Source organism: Myodes glareolus, chromosome 2, assembly GCF_982192425.1.
Source record: "Myodes glareolus chromosome 2, mMyoGla1.1, whole genome shotgun sequence".
Classification (NCBI taxonomy): domain Eukaryota; kingdom Metazoa; phylum Chordata; class Mammalia; order Rodentia; family Cricetidae; genus Myodes; species Myodes glareolus.
Genome location: NC_142027.1, coordinates 104,079,157 through 104,097,662, shown reverse-complemented (window position 1 = coordinate 104,097,662; position 18,506 = coordinate 104,079,157). Strand labels below are relative to the sequence as shown.

The window sequence follows — 18,506 nt, the reverse complement described above, 5'->3', positions numbered from 1 at the left end:
GTGCTCTACCATTGAATCACACCCCAGTCCCTCACTGGGGGATTCTAGGCAGGTGCTCTACCACTGAGCCACACCCCAGTCCCTCACTGGGGGATTCTAGGCAGGTGCTCTACCACTGAGCCACACCCCAGTCCCTCACTGGGGGATTCTAGGCAGGTGCTCTACCACTGAGCCACACCCCAGCTCCTCATTGGGAGTTTCTAGGTAGCAGCTCTACCACTGAATCACACCCCAGCCCCTCACTGGGGTAGGCGGGGGCTCTACCATTGAACCACACCTCCAGTCCCTCATTGTGGGATTCTAGTTAAGTTATCTACTGACTAGTCAAAAGCCCTCTTACTGGCGGGTTCTAAGTAAGTGCTCTATTGCTGACCTACATTCCTATTCGGTGTGTGTGTGTGTGTGTGTGTGTGTGTGTGTGTGTGTGTGTATACAACAGGCCTAGAGATACCTATACAGCACAAGCTGACTTTAAACTTATAATCCTCCCACCTCAGCCTCCTGAGGAGCTGGAATACAGGTGTGTACCATCATTCTCAGTCTTATTTCATCCTTAAAATGACTCTGTAAGGAAGGTTCTAGAACCATTTGAACTTTGTGGCTTAGAGAGCTACCATCTGGAGTGGTTGGATGACCTATCTCAGGTCTGATGAGTAACTGGATGGCCAGGATCTGCACCAAAGTCACTTGATTTTCCTACTGCCTCAACGGAGGACCAAGTGATATGAGAGTAACCATATCTTGAAGCATTTTGTTTTATTTTATGGGTGTGGTGTGTATATGGTGTGTATGTGTATGCGTGTTTATGTGTGTGTGCATGTATGTGTATGCATGTGTGTATGGTGTGTGTGTGTGTGTGTGTGTGTGTGTGTGTGCAGGCATGCACATCCCACCATATGAATATGGAGGTAAAAGGACAACCTTGGGTGTTGGTTTTCAACTTTACAGTGTTTGAGACAGCATCTCTCTATAGTTCACTGCAGTGCCCGATGGGCAGACCAGCCTCCAAGCTCCCGGGGATTGCCATCTTGGCGCAGGAGCACTGGGATTATAGAGGCATGCTACCACACCCAGCTTTATATGGGTCCCAGGGACCCGAATTCGGGTCCTCACATCTTCACTTTGCTCACTGAGCCATCTCCCCAGCTCCTCCACCTTGTCAAAAATAAAATCTAATATTTCATGTCTGCAGTGGGGCAGCTAGAAATAAAAATTCATCATGGGAAAGATGAATGGGAAATCAGCCACACACCACAGACGAGAATGCAGAGTTCCCAGAGACATGGGCGATGGTTTCCGGTTTCCCAGCATGGCTCCGGATCCATCTACAGCATTCTACTTGCTAATACTTTCCGCCCCCTGCCAGTAATAGCTGACATACCTTGATACCTAGTTACTGTCAGTTCCTTTCAGGTGTCTGGATTTCCATTTCTTCTCTGCAGTTCAGCCTCACTCAGTTTATTTAACCAGGACAACTCCATTTGGCACCCACTGCAAGGACATCAGGCGAGCGGTGACAGGGTGACAGTAATGGACGGTGGCTGACGAGAGACGGGGAGTGGGGCACGAAATATGGGCAGCCGTGGGGAAAGATGGGGAAAGTGCAATAAAAAACACAGCGACTCCACTTAAGTAATGCCGAGGTCACATCGCGGGGCAATAAAACGAGGTCGCATGCCGTTGGGGCTGATGCGCCATCCTTAACACACTTGTTTCTGCAGCTGACACGGGGATCCATTTAATCACAGCTCCAACACCAAATGCTTCCTCTTCCAGAGAATGAGTCAAACGTGGCTCGCTAACCCTCAGGGTATATTTCAGAAGTTACAAGGAATTTTCTCCACCTTAGTTTCTCCAGCGTTTTTATTCCATTGCAGTACTGGGGACAGAACTCAGGGTCTTGCTCATGCTAGGCAGGGGCTCTACCACTGAGCCACACCCCAGCCCCTCACTGGGGGATTCTAGGCAGGGGCTCTACCACTGAGTCACACACCAGGCCCTCACTGGGGGATTCTAGGCAGGGGCTCTACCACTGAGTCACACACCAGCCCCTCACTGGGGGATTCTAGGCAGAGACTCTTACCACTGAGCCATACTTCCAACTCTGCTCTGAGGGATTCTAGGCAAGGACTCTACTGTTGAGTCCCAGCCTTTGGTTTTTATTTTGAACCAATGTCTTCCTAGGCATCCACTCTAGCCTGGAACTCATAGTTTCCCTGCGTCAGCATCCTGAGCTCTGTATTACAGACGTACAGTGCTATGCCCGGCTCCCTGAACTTTTTCAAGCCAGTAAGTGCAACAATTCCCATATGCAAAGCTGGATCGTGGTTTTCTAAAGAGGTTGTTCTTTCCTCTATGACAGCTCGTGCTCCTCTGGTCTGGTCGAGGTCAGTCTGTGACCACTTGCCCTCTGCCTTGTGACATTTCTCCCATGGCTTCTGGTCAGTCACCTTCCTTAGTGGTCAGTCACATGAGTGCTCATGTGTCAGTCCCTTGCCTCTTAAAGGCCCTAGTCTTCCCTCCATTCTAGGAACTCCCAGGAGGTCCAAAGCCACATGTGGTGCTGGGGTAGACTCAGGAGGAGCTGGTGTTCCAGACCAGCTTGAGCAACATAGTGAGTTCAAAGCCAGACTGGACTATAAGGAAGCCTCTCTCTCATAAAACCAAGAGAGTGAAGTCTCTCCCGGTAAGCAGCAGTTGCTGAGTCCATTTGCTCTCTGGGATTACTTCTACAATCATGCTTTTAATTAAAAAATTCTCACATGTATGCTCATGTTGGCCCATGTGTAGGTGCAAGCCTGTGTACAGGTGGGTACCCAGGCTAGATACTGACACTGGTAGTTTCGCTTGATCACTCTGTGTTTTTTTCTTTGAGGCAGGGTCTCTCTGTCAAATCCAGAGGTCACCAACAGAGTTGGTCTAGCTCGCCTGCCTGCTCAGATCTTGTGTATACCTTCTGAGGCTGGAATTATGCGTGGGCGGCCAAGTTCATGACATTTACAGGGGATCCACACTCTGGCTCTCAGGTGATTCCCCCTCAGAGCTATCTTGCTAGGTCCAGAAGAATGTTCACACGTGAGTGCAAGCACGCACGTGAGGAGTAAGTATGACCTCAGGTGTGAGTGTGGGTGTGTATGTAGAGGTCAGAGACTGACTTCAGGCATGGATTCTTGCCTTTGGTCTTGTTTGAGCATGGTCTTTTGTCTGCTAAGCTAGCTGGTGCATGAGTGAGTCTTCTACACTTTCTCATCTGTGAGACGAGGGAATGATGTTTACCCGTCAAGGTTAGGTGGGGCTCGAAAAGTCGCCTGGCATCAGCTCAGTGGTTGAAGAAGTCATTGACAAAGCATGGTTGGGTACAGATGGGGGAGGGGCACCTGAGGCTATATACCTGGATGAAAAGCTGTTGATAGTTAATGGGGGAGGAAAAAGGGAGAATCATTTTTCTCCCATGATGTAAGCACCAGTAACTTGCCCATGAGCCAGTAAATAATCCCCTATCTATGTAGGCAACTGTAGCTAAATACAACAGAAAAGGCATGAAGGAAGAGTAGCTGGGATGTGGTCCCAGAAGAGGTGGGAAGGGGATGAGAGGGGAATGGCATTCATGTAATTAAAATGCACACAGGAGCAAGACTGACAAAAAGTTTAAATTTACTTTTATTTGTGTGTGTATGTGTGTGTGCCTATTGTTATGTGCATTATGTGTGTAGTTCTGGTAGAGGCCAGAAGGGGGCGTTGTATCCTCTGGAACTACAGTTACAGACCATTGTGAGCTGCCTGATGTGGGTGCTGGGAATGAACCCTGGCTCCTCTGCAAGAGCAACCAGTGCTCTTAATGCTGAGCCATCTTGCCAGTTCCCTCAAGATTATTTTTTTAAAAAACAAAAAGCAACAGTTCTAGGCCTGGTGGTGTAAGCCCATCATTCTGGCTTCTCAGAAGGCTGGGAGAGGCAGGTTGAAAGAGTGAAACCGACCCATTGACCTATAACACCAGCCCCTTTCTCAAACAAACACAAACCAAATAACCCATACGAAGAAGCTGACAATGTTTTGCTGGCCTGAAACTCTCTACGTAGACCAGTCAAGCCTCAAAACTCAGGGTTATCCTCCTGCCTCTGCCTGAGAGATGGGATTCTAGCCATGTGCCACCATGCCTGGAGCTGGTGTGATGTAAAGTCAAGGTGCCTGCTGCCCAAGCCTAGAACCCATGTCAAGGGGACCTGTGATTTTGCATTCATGCTGTGGCACATGCTTCCTCTAACACAATTGAAATAACATAGGTCCTAAACCAGAGCATGGAACACTATAGGTACAGACAGAAGATGCTGGATTGTGCCTTAGGCTCAAAGAGCAGGAAGGGAGGAGCTGAGACAGAAATAAAATCCTCTGCTGTTTATTTATCTATATCTAGAGAACTGGAATCAAACAGGAGCCGCACACATGCTGGGCAAGCGCTCTCTCTCTCTCTCTCTCTCTCTCTCTCTCTCTCTCCTTGATACAGTCTTTCTATATAATCAAGGCTGACCTTTGACTCATTAATGAAGCCCGGGCTGGCCTTGAACTCATGACAGTCCTCCTGCCTCTACCTGCTGAATGCTGGGATTATAGACAAGCATCGGCCTTGTGCAAAAAGAATTTCAAGGCGAAAGGAGGGGAAAAAGAGAAAGTTCGGTGGCCTTTAGGTTCACTAATTGGGCAAGGTTAGTGGATAACATCACAGAGGCAGTTTGATGATAAGATACACACATACTCAACATAGTTCCCCCTCTCTCTCACTCCTAAAGGAGACAACAGGAAATCTTCCAGTAACTCCCGTAAAGCATAGGCTGAAAGATATAGACCAATGCAAGAGGCTGAAGGAAAGGCTGCCCCCAAGACTCGAGCAGCCATGCAGCAGACACGACTCCAAGGGGACAGTTTAGACCCTGTCTGACATGGGACTGTCAACCCTTCTGCCAGTTCTCCTTGTCCCCCCGTGGTTAGGACGCAGCACATGGAGGTGACTTCTTCCATGGACAGGAGGTTTGGAGGTCAGAGAGGGAGGTGCAGGGAGAACCCGCAAAGAGCAGAAGGACTCCTCAGCATGGAGGCGGCCGTGGTGACAGACCAGGGAGAAATCCCCTGGAAAACGGTCCTCGTACTAGGAGCACTGGACATCAGAGAAAGACAGAGCTAATGGACACGCCACAGGGACAGAGTGAAGTCTCCAAAACAAAGCTTACGTTAAAACTGGATATAGCAGTGCATGCCTCGAAGTGGAGGCAGGAGGATTAGGAGTTCCAGGTCATCCTCAACAGCATAGAAAATTCATAGCTAGCTGGGCGGTGGTAGCGCATGCCTTTAATCCCAGCACTTGGGAGGCAGAGGCAGACGGATCTCTGTGAGTTCGAGGCCAGTCTGGTCTACAAGAGCTAGTTCCAGGACAGGCTCCAAAGCTACTAAGAAACCCTGTTTCGAAAAACCAATAAGTAAATAAAATTCATGGCTAGCCTGGGCTACCTGAGACGCTGTTTAAACCAACCAACCAACCAAATAAAAAGCAAAACAAAATACCCCCAAAGAAATGCACCCTTCACCCCCCCACCCCACCCAAGGGAAGTGGGAGATGCCACTAAAGCATACAGAGAAACTTCGGGTTGACCGACCTTATAAGTGGACATAGCTTATGACCAAGTTACAAAGCTAAAAGACTGGAAAGGACCTCCTAAGTGGCTCAGTGAGAAAAACTAGAAAAAAAAGTGCCAGAGCTTGCAGAAATATGTTTATCTGTGTAGTAGAAGGAGGCTGAGGATGTGTTGCACCCAGGAAGCTCTGGTGCCACCCCCAGCCACCACACAAACCAGTTGTGAAGTCAGCACAGGGGAGGTGGAGGCAGGAGGGCTGAGGAGTTCAAGGTCATTTTAGGTCATTTATGGAGCTAGGGGCCAACCTGGGCTGCAGCAGATCCTGTCTCGAACACCCGCCCCCAAATCAACAAATGAAAAGAATGAGAGGCGGCCACTAGCAACCTCAGCTGCAGGAAGACAATGGGTGGGAGATGTAAAGTTCTAAGGAAAAATAAGTTTGTAATTAGGATTCTATGTTTAGCTAAACAATGGCACAAGTGTTTGAAAAATGGGGGAAAAGTTTTGGCGTACATTTAAAGACTCAAAAACTTTCCAGACCCCACAGTCTTTTAATGAAAAAAAAAAAACTAGTAAAAGATGTGCATGAAGAGAGAAGAGCCTCAAGAGGAAGGGACAGGAGCTGACAGGAAAGTGCTGTCTGTGACAGACTGGAGGCCCGTCCGCCATGTTGACATGCTGAAGTTCTAAACCCTCGGGACCTCAGACTGTCACTGTGCTTCAAGACAGAGCTAGTGAGGAAGGAATTAAGGCTGGGGATGCTGGCATGCACACTTCAGAAAAGCAGGGAGCAGGGCCAGTTCTAAGTCATCCTCAGTCATATGGTGAGTTCAAGGCTAACCTGGATAACAGTGTCCCCCAAAAAACCTAAACAGATAGATATATAGATGATAGATAGAAACATGGATGATATATATATATACACATATATATACACATATATATGTGATAAATAGATGTATAGGTGATAGATGATAGAAAGATAGATGATAGATATATAGATGATAGATAATAGATGATAAGAATATATAGATGATAGATAGGTGATAGATGAGAGACAGAGGATATGAGAATTAAATCAAACCGAGTCTGTTACAGTGGGGTACATGTAAATAAACACATAGATAAATGTAGAAAAGGACTGCCATACTTTTGCAGGACAATAGATTTAAGAGTAACAGCTTTGAAAGGGACAAAGAGGAGCTACCAGGGCTCTATTGATAGCTCAGTTGGCAAGAAACTCGCCACACAGCATAAGGACCTGAGATCAGAGCTTCAGCATACATGTAAAAATGCCAAGCATGGTGGTATGCGCACACAATCTAACCAAACGTGTCCCAACACATGAGCACACCACAGGCACACACAAACACACAGAGACAGACATGCACACAGACACATACTCACACAGACACACATACATACACACACTCATAGATACAGGGACAGACGCACAGACAGACAGACAGACATACACACCACACATAGACTCACCAGCTGCTCTAAAGTTTTTATGCCTCAGACTGTCTTTAAAGTACACAGAACAAAATTCAGAGAAATATAAATGAATCATAAAGATGTCATCACGCTCACCAAGTTCCCAGAAAAGGGGACAAAGGAGTACATTACAATGACAAAATAAAAGTGTTTACTTTCAGAGGGACTCACAGCCCAGAGTCCAGAGCCTGGTACGCAACAAAGTCTGGACGCAAATTCCTACCAGATTTTACGGACATTCACCAAGGAAAGTTCCAACAATAGCCAAAAGCAGAAATAACATATGGGTTATTTGCTGGTAAAACCACAGTGATCATTTTCTTTTATCATTTTAAATTGTTACATTTATTTATCTATCTGTGTGTGCATGCATGTGAGGGTGTACGTGAGCATTGGTGCCACAGTGCACATGTGTAGGTGTCTGAGCCAGTTTTCTCCTTTCACTGTGTGGGTCCTAGGGATGGAGCTCAGGTCATCAGACTTGACAGCAAGCACCTTTACCTGGTAACCATTTTGTCATCCCCAATGGTAAAAAAAATTAAAGAATGAAAATGTTATTATTTCCAGAGTATACGCTATATGTTTACAAACGCAAATTAAGTCTTTACGGAGGAACAATAACAAGAGTGTGAACTATTTGCCCTGATGGCAAAGTTCAGGTAGGTGGCAAAACACAGGCTCCTGGATCAGAAGCCAAACACGGAAGAAAATGATAGATTCAGGGTTGCCAAAACAGATAATCAGAACAACGAGAGAAGATGAGTCAATAACCCACATGCAAGAAAAGATTTAGTGCACAGAGATAGCTCAGTGAGTAAAGTTCTTACTGTGCAAGGGTGAGGACCCGAGTTCAAACCCCGAGAAGCCAGGGAAAGCCAAGCACAGAAACATGCATCGGTCACACCCATGTTTCTATGAGGAACATGGGGACCCGGGGCCAGGCGAGTCACCACGCTCTGGTTTCATCTCTGTTGCCGTGGCAAAATGCGCTGACAAAAAGCAGCTTTGAAGAGAAGGGGTTAACTGTGGCTCACACTTCCAGGTTCCAGTCAAGGGTGGAGCTTGCTTGCACTCAGCCTACCTCCCACTCCTGCCCTAGTCAGGACACCCTGCTTAGGGAATGGTGCTGCCCACACTGGGCTGGGTTTCTTACATCCGTTCATTAAAACAGTCTCCCACAGACATGCTCACAAGCTAATCCCTTAGTGAGATGCTCTTCCCAGGTTCAGATTTAGCCAATTAGACAATCAATGCAGAACAGCCCAGAAGCTCACAGGTCATTGAACTGATTGTACACAACAGCAAACAAGCGTAGAGTTGTCTTCTGTTCTCCACACTTGTGTTAAGGTAGTGTGCACACCCCCTGACACACATACAGATTAAATAGTATTGCATAGCTAAAGCTATATCACAAAATTATGTAGAGAATAAAATAAATATTCAATAAGAATTTGATCATGTGCTTGCAAAGTTGTAAAAAAAGTTATGTTTCCCCCTGCCCCTTTGTCAAAATAATCTGCAGATAGATGAATGACTTAGAAATTAAATAATAAATTCCAGATGTATTAGAGGGAAACATTAAAATATGTTTATAACCTTGGGATAGGAAAGGCCTCCTTAAACAAGGCATAATATGCTAATGTCATTTGGGAAAAGATTGATGCTTGGAAGTACATCATAATTTAAAACTCCAGCCTGGTGAAAAACAGCATGACAAAGTTAAAATATAAGTTATGGTCCAGGGAAACATCTGTAATATTATGAAATGGCGGTGAATACGCACGCCATCAATAAGAGAAAGACAAGGCACACGGCAGAGGAGAGCCGAAAATCCAGACCGCAAGTCACCAAAGCTTGTGTGACCGAAGAACACAGTGACAAGGAGACTTGCTGACAGGGTTGGAGATGTGTGGGGATGGCACAGCCGTCCGTAGTACACATGAATGCGCTGAGCTGTAAAACAGGCACCGGGATCTGGGGAGATGGCTCCGTGGGTAAAGGACCTGCCAAGCTGGTGGGAAGACGTGAGTTTGGATCCTCCAACACCCACATAAAAGCAGGGTGTGGGGTGCACATTTGTAATTCCAGGGCCGGGAGGTGTAGACAGGAGGATACTGGGGGCTTGCTGGCCAGCCAGTTTAGCCAAGTCAGTGAGCTCCAGGTTCAGCGAGAGATGCTGACTTGAAAATAAGGCGGGGGGCGGGGGGGGGGTGCAGAGAGATGGCTCGGCAGTTAAGATTGTGCACTGCTCTCGCAGAGGACGAGGGTTCAGTTCACAGCAGCTGTGTTGGGTCGCCCACAGTTGCCTGTAACTCCAGCTCCACGGAGAAATGAACCCTCTGGTCTCTGTCGGCATCTACATTCATGTGCGCATGCACTTGCAGAGACACATACATACACATAACTTAAACAATTTTTTTAAAAAAGAGGGGAATGGGGCTGGAGAGGTGGCTCAGTAGTTAGAACATTGGCCACTCTTGCAGAGAACCCGAGTTCAGATCTCAGCACCCACATGGCATCTCAGAACACCTTTAACTCCAGTTCTAGGGGATCAAACACCCTCTTATGACTGCATCCAGGTGGTGCCCACATGTGCACACACACACACACACACGAAGAAATCTTTCAAATAAGATGAAGAATGATTGAGGAAGAGACTCGTGACCTTCACAAGTGTGTACACACAGGTGTATGTGTACCCACACCCATACAAACATGTATTTTCACACACATATTTACACTTCATAATAAACACCCCGTCTGTCTTGGTAATGAACTAGCTCAGTCACTTTGGGGCAATTAAGTAACATGTCAGAGCAGGGTCCCCACACCTGAGGCTTTGTCAGAATGACTCTTAACTCTCCAGAAACCATGCATCGAGACCCCGTTGACACCTTTGGAGGTGATCCCGTCCAAAGGATAGAGCCCCCACAAGGGTGGAGTCCTAGTTCCTGTGGCTGAAATACAGAGGCAACTTTGACAGAGACAGGGTGTATGTGGCTTATAATGCCAGGTCACAGTCCATCACTAAGGGGAGCCGAGGCAGGAACTTGAAGGCTTCCCTGCTTGCTGTTCCACACAGCATTATCTGACCAAGGAACTCACTTCACAGCCAGAGAAGAGAGAGAGGGACTGTGGAGGATGCTTCTTGCTGGCTGGTAGACAGACTTATGCCCAGATAACTTTCTTACATAGTCCAGAACCATCTCTCTCAGGAATGTTGCTGCCCACAGTGGGGTGGATCCTCCTACATTAATTAACAATCAAGATATGTCCACAGGCTGATCTGATCCAGACAGTTCCTCAATTGAGAGTCTCTTCCCAGGTCATTGAGATTGTCAACAGTTAAAGCTAACTAGGACAGGTGGGAATACCTTGACAAAACAGGCCTTTAGACATGTCTGGTCTCCTCTACCGTGTGAAAAACCAATGGGAAGGCATCATCGAAGATGAAGGGAACCTTGACCTGCCAGCTTCTTGATCTTGGACTTCTTACACGCCAGAGCTGTGAGATGTTTGCAAGCCCCACAGTTCCTGGTGTTCTGTTGCAGTAGCTGAGATGGGTTAAGCTGCTTGTTCTATGCTGATCTCTCATCTAGGGGAATGGCCACCCCTCTGCAGTGGGAAGGGGTATCAACAGCAAGTCACAAAAGACTGGGGTGACCATGACCATCGACCTGACTAGACGGAGTTGCTCAATTAGATCATGAGAGCTCAGACCTAATTAATAGTTTTGTTTCTTGATGGATTCTAAATGCTGCTGGACCATTGTGGGGGGGATGGAGCAGTGTGTGTGGGGTTAAGGTGTGTCTGGTTGAAGGAAGTGAGTTGTTGGGACATGCTTGTGGAGAGTGTATCTCAGCCTGTCCCCTTCCTCTTTACTTCCTGGCCACCACGAGGTGAGCAGCCGGGCCACACACTCCTGCTGTGGAAGTAACAGATCCTGCTCCTCAGAGGTTGAAGTATCTTACACCGGGAACCCAGTGAAAACCATTTCTCCTTAGGAATGAGACTGTTTCTCTAAGGTACTTGTCACAGAACAGGACTGACACCACCCAAATTCTTGGTGTGATTTAAAGGCATGCCCCACAACCCACAAAATAAATTAAGTAAAACTCTCACAAAATGAGCACAGTATCGGTTTATAGAAAACTATAAAACACAGATGAAAGAACGCAAAGAAGTCTTAAATGCACTCTTGAAGAGTTGATGTGTCGATCCAACTCAACGATAATAAAGTCCTAGCTCTACTTTTGTAGGCACAGACCAGCTGAGTCTTACAATTTATAGGGAAAGCCAAAGAAACTAAAAGAGTCTCAGCGGTTTTGATAACTTGTCTTTGTTTTCAGACCTGTAAAACTCCTAAAGCGACCGGACCCTGTTGTGTTATATTGGTGAAAGGACAGAGAGAGGGGACGGGATAGCGCCATACACAGAAACACCCCCCCTCAAACACGTGGCTAGCAGGGCCTTGACCAAGGTTCAAAAGGCAATCCAAAAGGGGCAGGGCAGGCTTTCAGGAGATGCTGCTTGACGAATTCACCATCATTATCCACAAAAACAAACCTTAAACACACCTCCGATCTTACACCAAAATGAATTTGCAATAGATCATATGTTGAAATAAGAAGCATGCATGTGGCCAACATGGGGACTCGTAACAGGGCAAAGGGTTGCGAATGATTGATTGTTGAGCGCCTGGTCCCAAATAGGACATCTGTGACCCCCCTCTTGGAGTCTCAGGGAACACCATAGAAGAGGGGTGAAAGGAGGGTGGAAATTGAAGTATGGGGGGGATTGATGGGCTCCCCTTTTATCTGCAGTCTGACCATTGCAAACATGATTGTGACTGCATGCATGGTCCCAGAGAAAGACAAACAGACAGAAGAAAGGAAGGGAGGGTGGGAGGAAGGGATGAAGGCAAGCAAGGAGGCTGTGAGAGGGTAGTTGGGGTAACTCTATCACCATGCATCACATACGTACATGATGCCAAAATTAAAATAATAATTAAAGAAAGATCTGGGCATGGGCTGGAGTGGTTAAGGGCACTGGCTACTCTTCCAGAAGACCTGAGTTCAATTCCCAGCACCCACATAGTGGCTCACAGTCATCTGTAACTCCAGTTCCAGGGGACCTGAGGCCCTCTTCTGGCCTTCATAAGCACGGCATGCACATGGTATACAGACCTATATGCAGGTAAACAGCCATACACATACAATAAAATAAATTTCCCAAAGAATTGCTTTAAGACACACTGGATATAGTGGTATATACCTGTAATCCGAGCACTGACTCTCTGTGCTCAAGGAGGAGACACGTGAATCTCTGGAAGTCGCTGGCCAGCCAGCCCAGCCTACATGAGCAGTTTCAGGCCTGTGAGAGACCCCATCTCAAGAAAGAAAAAGGTGGATGATGCCGTCCCCCACCCCAGGACTCCAGATACATCACATATATCTGCTCATGTAAGCACATACATGTGTCATAAAAAATGTGTTCAATGTTGTGTTAATTGCTTTTTTCATCATTGTGACTACCAGACAGACATGACTGTGGGGAGGAGGGATTTAATTGGTGTAAGGAGATATGGCCCATTATGGCGGGGAAGGCATGGCAGCAGAAGTGGTACACTCTTGTGACAGCAGGAACTTAGGGCTCAGTCACTGAGCGAGAGATGGAGAGAAAGAGAGAGAGAGAGAGAGAGACAGAGAGACAGAGAGATAGAGAGAGACAGAGAGACAAAGAGAGAGAGAGATAGAGACACACAAAAAGAGACAGAGAGAGAGAAAGACAGAGAGATAGAGAGAGACAGAGAGACAAAGAGAGAGAGACAGAGAGATAGAGACACACACACACACACACACACAGAGAGAGAGAGAGAGAGAGAGAGAGAGAGAGAAATCAGGCAGGCTGGATACAGTGCTGGGTTAGAGCGCTGTGTTCTTTAGCTCAGTATCCACACTCCTGTGTCCACACACCAGACCACACTCCACAGGTTTAGCAAACTCCCCAAACAGCACCCCCAGCTGGAGACTAAATGATCAACAGGCAAAGCTGCGGGAGTCCCGTCACACTGAAGCCTTAACAGGCAGTATTCACCACAAAGGAAAGGCAAAGCCAAAACACACTTGAGGTGACATTCCTCAGTTTTAGCGTTGGTCCAACTGAAGAAAATATGGACAATACCAAGCCCCGGTGAAGACCTGCAGTAACTAGAACTCACTGGTGGGGCCACCAATGCAGTGTTAGAGCGCCTGCCTAGCATGCATGAGGTCCCTAGGCTCAGTCCCTGCAAACCTCCAAACAACAACACACGTTCTGGGAAGCAGCTTAGTCATTTTTTAGGAAACTAAGCAATCCTGCCCATATGTATGTAGTCACCCTAGAAAAATGTAAACATGCATTCACACAAAACCCTGCGAACTAAAGTGTATACACAGCTACACACAAACTGTTCCAAACCATGTGTCCACCAGCTGGTGAATCAGCAAATTCGGTACATCCATACAATGGAATATTACTCAACAGCAAAAATGAAAAAAAAAACCCCTATTCATACATATAATAACATGGATGAATCTCCAGGGCAGTAGGTGATACAGTGATTGAGGGTGGTATCAAAAGCCTGCATCCGCTAGAACGCTATTGGTAGACTGTATTTGCAAAGAGAAAACCACGATGGCCCAGCACAACAGTAGCACCAGGACTGGGAGGAGAAGCAGGTGTGTGGCAGAGGAGCAGCTCTGGTGAGTTATTCCAGGAGGATGGAGCCATTCTGAATCCAGATTGCCGTGGTGGCTCCGTGAGCCCACACAGGCATTAAAATTCATAGCACTACATGCCAAAGGGAGTCAATTTTCTGGATGTTAATTAAAACAAAAAGCACCCGGGTTTGGATAATAAATTAGAAGGTCACCCTAACTAACCAGGGAGAGGGGGCTGTTTGGTGATTAATGTGAAAATCCGAACAGGGACAGGGGAGAAATTGGGGCTGTAAATACCTACAATGATCGCCCTTGTTGGCCGACTGCATGTGGCTCTAAGCATCTCACAGCTGGTACCCTACCTGCATGTGTTTGTGATCCACAAACATGGTACTTGCTGCCACTTGACGAGTAACTGTCCCCCACAGGCTCATGTGTTTAATTCTTGGATTCCAGATGGTGGTGCCCTTGGGTGGTTCTGGAAGCACTGGGAGGTGGAGTCTAGCTAGAGGAGGAAGGGGGTCCCTAGGGGTGGGCACTTGGGGCTATGTCCTGCCTTGGCCAGTGGCTGTCTCTGTTTCTGCTCCCTGGCTGGCATGAGTAAATAGTTCTTCACCTCCACCCTCTCCTGCCACCACGCTGTTCTTCCCCAGTGACTGGAACAGGGTCAAATGTCCATGGAGGAAACCCTCTGAAGCTGTGAGCCAAAGTGAAACTTCCCTTCTCTTAAGCAATTTTTTTCCCAGGTATTTAGTCACAGAAATGAAAAAGTGGCTAATACAGCACTCATTTCACAGATAAAAGACCAGAGTTTAGAGATACTAGGAACCATCCAACATCAGAGCAGGGATTCTAGGCAGGTGCTCTACCACTGAGCCAGACCCCAGCTCCTCACTGGGGGATTCTAGGCAGGGGCTCTAACACTGAGTCACAACCCATTCTCTTTGGATACTCCCTCATAGATATGCCCAGAGATATGTCTCCTAGGTGATTCTAAATTTAGTCAAACTATGATCAAAATTAATCCTCATGAGCTGGACAGATGGCTCTGTGGCTAAGAATACTTACTACCCTTAAAGAGGACCCGAGTTTAGTTCTCAGCACCCACATAGTGGTTCACCATCTGTAACTCTGGTTCCAGGGAATCTGATGCCTTCTTTTGGCCTCTGTGGGCAGCAGGCACACAGGTGGTGCACACACATACATGCTAACAAATGTCCACACGCATTAAATAAATACCAGAGTAACCCCAAGGGAGTTCCTCCTGCAGCTACCCAGATGTTTCCTGCAGTGGCTGCAGTTTTTTGCATTTGTACTGTAGTTTCTCCACCGTGTGTGTGTGTGTGTGTGTGTGCGTGTGTGTGTGTGTGTATGTGCTCACGCATTTGTGTGTTCATGGTGTATGTGCTTGTTGGGAGGCAAGAGGAAGATGGCAGGTACCTCATTCTATCACTATCTGCTTTACCCCCATGCGACGGGGCCTCCCATGAGCTTGGAGCTAAACTGATAGCCAGCAAGCCCCAGCAATCCACAGCAGCATGACTCCAGATGCATGCAACCACGCCCAGTTTACTAGGTGTGAGCTGAGATCCTTTGCATAGCAAATGCTCTTACCCACCAGTTATTTCTTCAGCCCCATCCCTTGGTTCTTCCTTTCTTTGCTTCATTGTATGTTTGTCTGTTTTGTTGAGACAGGGTTTCTCGGAGCCCAGGTGGACCGCAAACTGCCTGTCTGAAGACACCCTTAAGCTTCTGATCCCATGTCCCAAGTGGCAGTGCGACATGCATTATCACCAGATTCTGTGGGATCTGACCCAGGGCTTCCCATATGCTAGGAAGCACTCTGCCCACCGAGCCACAGCTCGGGATGTTGGGTCTTTTCACTACAAAGCACAGAGGAAAGTCAGACAAGGGAGGCAGCTGTGCTGCGAGGACTGCCAGGAAAGCAGACTGGGAGGGCAGTGGGGCAGAGATCAGGGGATGAGGGCAGACAGCTGGCTTGGGCAAGAGCTGAGCCTGATGCAGGAGTTAAGGGTAGGGAGTCGCGATGGCATTTTGTTTTTTAAAATTATGTGTGTGTGCCCGCGCACGCGAGCATGCACACACACATGATACATATGTGTGTATATGTGTGTGTAGATGCTCACGTATGGACCATTGCCTGCATGTGGACATCAGCAGACACCCTCAGCCATTGATCCTTGCCTTTCACTTTGTTTGAAGCGGGCTCTCATGTCCTGCGGGACTGCAGACACCAGGCGTGTTGTCCTTGAGCTATTGAGGGCTTTCCCATCTCTGTCTCCTTTCTCAGTGTAGAGGCACTGAGGTTAAAGACAAGTCTGGCCATATGTGGGAGCTAGGGAACTGAACTCGGATCTTTATATTTGCCCGGCAAGCACTTTACCCACGGAAGCCCTGCCCTAGCCCCTCGAAGGTGGGGTTTGAAGTTCTCTGTATGAACACTGGTCGCAGGATGGGGCCGACCCACCGTTCCTTCACCTGGCAGGAGGCTGTGTGCCCCTTTGACTCCAGGGGAAGTCTAAGTAGGAGGCAGAGAGGGCAGGAGAGGGCACGGGGAGGTAATGAACCTGCTGGTGTCCTGACTCTCCAGTGAAGTGACAGGGCATCAAACTGTTATTCTGCAGCTCTAAGAGGTCATAGAAGAGCTGTGCCTAGTGGCGAAGACAGCAAGCTGCAGTGAATGTGCAGGTTGGCCACGAAGCCGGAGGCTCTGGTTTCTCATCTCTGAGTTTAAATAGAACCCCTCAAAGCTCCTTCAGTGAGTTGAGCAGAGCCAATTATATATATATATGTAAAGAACTTAGTACTGGCCCCACTGAGGGCCCCTCGGTGACAGCAGGAACGAGGATGATGCTGGTGAGGATAAAGAATGCCACCCCCTCCAGGGTTTCTTTGAGGGGTCCAAGAGTGGGATTTCATCAGAATATCCTCTGCAAACCCCAGAAGGCTGTGTGGACCATGGCCCTAGTCCTGTTGACTCACCCCCATGTGGCCCCAGAGGAAGATGGTAAAGTACATCCCTGGAGAGTCACTTGTGAATGTCCCAGCCCCGAAGCACAGGCTCACCAGATGCTGACACTAGCGAAAGCTTACAAAGCATTTTCCTTTCCCCACACTTTCCCAGAATGCCTGAACGAGGACCTGGGTCGCTGGCCCCACGAACTTGTCACTGTGGCTCCTGGTTCCCCATTCGCCTCCTCAGCTTTCCCCTTGAGTCAGTCACTAGGGAGTCCACCAACAGCCGCACCGAACCACAAGCATCTCTGTTGACAGGGAACTAACCCAGCTCCATAGCAACAAGGAGCCTGTTGGGCGGAATCTGCCCAAGTGGGGTGCGAGGCAAGGCAGTCAACCATGATGGTGAAGGCTCACACTGGAGCCAAAGCGTCTACGTCACGGGAGATCCAGCTGGCTCCACCAAGCCATGGCAGTGATCAGGGCTTCCTTGCAGATGACAAGAATGGGGGTGACAACTCACCAGACCCCATCTTGACCAGGGCCACTTCCCCCTCTGGCCTGTCAGCTTAAACCTGAATCTCCCATCAGTCCCTGAAGGTGGGCTTGGGGGCTCTGTTGTTTACTGTGGTAATATTGGTTAATTCTCCGCACTCTATTGGTCAGCACGTATCTTTTCCAGCATTGTGGTGGGATGGGCGGCTGGACCCAGACTATCAAGGCTGCTGTGAATTTATGCCCTATAAAAATCCAGCTACCCCGCTACAGGCCCTAAGTAGCAGTGGATTATAGCTGAGAGGGCTGAGGAACTGAGCTGAGCTATGATGAGGAGAATGCAGTGTTGCCCAGGGGCAGGTGAGGGCAGTCCCAGCAATCTGAAGGTTTGAGACCCTCTAATACAACACACATTAAACAGAACCTAAATACACGGGTCTTCCCACTGCATGTTTTAACTCTGTGTATGCCTGTGTGTCTGTGGGGTTTTGGGCACCTGCAAGCAGTGCCCCCAAGAGGCCAGAAGAGGGTGTTGGATCCCGGGAGCCTCAATGCGGGAGGCTGGAAATCACACTTAAGCTCAGAACTTCCACTGACCCAACCCTCAGCTAGTATTACTCAACACAGCAGGAACACCCATCATCGGAAAAATAGAACAAGTGTGTCACAAAGCGAGGACTAACAACCAAACAAGACAACACTATGAAGATGAAGCATGTCAGAGCCGGATCTAGCAGTGATGTGAATAGGTGCCCGGGTGACCTGTCAGGGGTATAAAATAACTATGACTCCCGTGCAAATGCCGTGAGGTGGAAGATAAGGAGCAGGCAGGAGGAGTAGGCAGGGTGAATAGAAAACGGAAATGCTAAGAGAGGTTCTATGAGAAATTAGGAACGACAGAACTGCAGGGTCGTGAGTTTGGGGCTAACCTTGGCTACAAAGTGAGTTCAAGCCAAGCTGGGCTAAAGAACTGAGAAAATGAAAAGAAAAAAAAAAGATTGACAGTTAACCTCAGCTAAGTTTTTGTGTCTAAGAAATAGAGGTGGGGTGAAAACTATTCACTCTCCACCTGCTGACCTGCTGTCCAAAGGAAACTCAATCCTCCCCCATCACAGTCTTTCTGGAGCTACTGTCTTCATTTATCAGTCCCAGAATAGGACTTCTGGTTAGAAAAATGATCCACGTACTGCACAACTAAATAAATAAATAA

At 47.8% G+C, this 18,506-nt stretch overlaps 1 protein-coding gene across 2 annotated transcripts in view; it reads right to left on the bottom strand.

Moving 5' to 3' along the window:
- Window positions 1-18,506, bottom strand: part of Card11 (caspase recruitment domain family member 11) — a 127,157-nt gene that overhangs the window by 89,495 nt on the left and 19,156 nt on the right. Inside the window, exon 2 of one of the 2 annotated variants that reach the window (XM_087903327.1) lies at window positions 1,382-1,491. The exons of the other annotated variant lie outside the window; for it this stretch is intronic. The gene's annotated coding sequence lies outside the window, so the exon portion shown is untranslated. The remainder of the gene's footprint in view (window positions 1-1,381; window positions 1,492-18,506) is intronic. 2 annotated transcript variants of the gene reach the window in all.